The 2,495-nt window shown below is 38.7% G+C and overlaps 1 protein-coding gene across 1 annotated transcript in view; it reads left to right on the top strand.

Moving 5' to 3' along the window:
* Positions 1-1,786: 1,786 nt before the first annotated feature.
* Positions 1,787-2,495, top strand: part of ZNF510 (zinc finger protein 510) — a 15,888-nt gene continuing 15,179 nt past the window's right edge. Inside the window, exon 1 of the mRNA XM_012651821.1 lies at positions 1,787-1,843. The gene's annotated coding sequence lies outside the window, so the exon portion shown is untranslated. The remainder of the gene's footprint in view (positions 1,844-2,495) is intronic.

Raw genomic sequence — 2,495 nt, 5'->3', positions numbered from 1 at the left:
CTACAAATAAAGGATTGATAAAGCTATCACAGGTAATATTTTAAAGATAATTTTCTGGACAATTCTGAACTTTACATCAGTGAATGAGAATGAATAATCAGAGAAGATAAGCATAAAAGTAAATATATTCAGGCATTATCTCTCTGCTTCCACTTCTTAACCTTCATTAATCGACATTTGAATTTTAAATTTTAAAAAAACTTAGATATTCTTTTAATTGTTGCTTGTAGTTTGAATCCCTGTGAAAATTAATTGTAACTTTAGCGCCGTGGATATGTCCTTTGTTCGAGCGCCTATTTCTTTCTAACGAGGTTACTGAATATTCTCTTTCCACTGCTTTAAAAGCCCACTCTGAAATATACACTCTCATTTTCTCTTTTTCCTGGAGTTGAACTTTTACTGAACTAGGATAAATTTTTAAATATTTTAATAATAGTACATATGTCAAATATAGAGATACTGCTATGCATTTTCAGTTCTTTTTTGATCATTACTATAAGTCCTCATTCAGATAAAAGTCGGTATAGCTCCTTTAGATTAACAAACAAAATATATAAATGTCAAAAAGAAGAAACACAAATAGAAAACTTAGAATGCTGATTGGCATTATTAAAAATAAATTTTAGTTGTTTTCTCCAGTATCTATTAAAGTTTTTTCAGTGTCAACAGTAAAATTTTATTCCTTAATTCACATAAATTGCATTAATTTACTGGTAGAATTAATCACTTTTTTCTTGCTAATCAAAACTTATTTTTTAACTTTTTATCATTGGCATATAATATAACCTGTGTTATGAAAATCAACCATGAAAATGGTGTGTGTATTAGTAAAAAGAGTGTTATAAACTACTGTGCTCAGAGGTTCCTGATAATGGTTCCTAATTTCAGAAGTGTGCACACATAGCTTTAAGCAAGTTCATCTCTAGGAGGTGCATAATTTGCATGATAATCGTTTTCTTATTTGGTGTTGTATATACTTTCAGGCATTACGTGATATTGAACAGCTTATTTGCTTTTTCTTCTGTTTTTTTTCCCAGAGACAAACTCTGAGGATAACAGTTACTATTCTTTCATGTTAATAATGGATTCCATTTTCTAGTATTTGCTACATTTTACAGCTTTATTCACAGAGCCATTTACATACACTCTTGGCATCTCTGAGTTAAAAGGCACACTTGGGAAATGACAGTCCAAATTTTTACTTCTATAAGCTTGATATTACGAAATTTTCAAACACATAAAAAGTAGAATATACAAAACAAACTTTCAAATTCTAGAGGTTTCAAAATTCTTTACATTTTGCCATATTTGCCATTTCTAATTCTTATTTTTAAAAGGAACTTGCAAATATATAATACAATCCTAAACACTTTAATATGTATCTCTAAAAAAGAAGTAAAATTACCTACATAATATCAATGTTACCACAATTACTTTTGATATTTTTTAATGTCCAGTGCATATACAAATTTCCCCAATTGTTCCCAAATGTTTCTGCAGCTCTTGTTTTCCGATCGAGGCCCATATATTGCATTTGCTGTTATGTCATAAAGCTGGGACCCTGACAGAACCTGGGCTCCAGTTTTCAGGACAGACTGTCAATAACATGCTATCATTCCCCAAATCTTCCAAATCAAACACGGACGCACACCTCCATAACCCCTGCCAAAACGCGGCAAGCGGACGCGGTGTTTTATGGGAAATGTAGTCTTGAATTTTATGGGTTCTCGCGCAGCATTCTGGGAACGAATATTCTGTGCTTTCCTCTGCGCATGTGCAATCAGCTCCATTTTCCTGCTTCCGTCCTCTGCACCATTGAGCGTGCTGGGGGTTCGCACCTCAGGTGAGCGCACGGGGACATGGGGGCTGCTCACGGCTTGCGGAGCAGAATGGAGGGGTGGGCTTGTGTCTAGGGGGCGGGAACTGGACGTCCCGGGAACTCCGCCAAGGTAGATCCTCCCCCTCCCCCAGTCACTGGTGCCCAGGGTAGTCCTGGACCGCGGCCTCAGAAAGGCCGGGTTCCGGGAGCGAAGTTGGTGCTGAGTCCTAGTCAAAAGATGCCCGGCGCGGGCCAGGGTGCGGGAGCCAGAATGCAGCCAGACTTGGGAAATCCCCTGCCGGCAGCGGGACGGGAATGCACGTTCATCGTGTTAACCATGAACCTGCCACAAAGCGCGCGGCCCGTGGTCTGTGGCGAGAGCCTGAGCTTAGGAGCTAGAAGGACTCGGTAAATTTTGGCTCTGTCACTTGGGCACCTGAAAATTGGTTAGTAAAACTTGCTTCATGGCGTTGTCCAGATCCTGTTCATCACCCGTAAAGCATTTAGCCAAGTGCTAGTTCATAAGCCACATGTACACGTTAGTTAGCTCCTGTCCTATTTGGAGGACATTTTGTTCTTTTCATTTAATTCTCACAGCCACCCTAGTTGAAGGTATGACTATATCATCAAAAAAGAATGAGGGAGGCAGAGGCGGGAGGATCTCTTGAGCTCAGGA

The sequence above is a fragment of the Propithecus coquereli genome, unplaced genomic scaffold (assembly GCF_000956105.1).
Source record: "Propithecus coquereli isolate 6110/MARCELLA unplaced genomic scaffold, Pcoq_1.0 Scaffold370, whole genome shotgun sequence".
Taxonomy (NCBI): Eukaryota; Metazoa; Chordata; class Mammalia; order Primates; family Indriidae; genus Propithecus; species Propithecus coquereli.
Note: the sequence above shows the minus strand (reverse complement) of the source record. Positions and strands in the feature narration are given on the sequence as shown.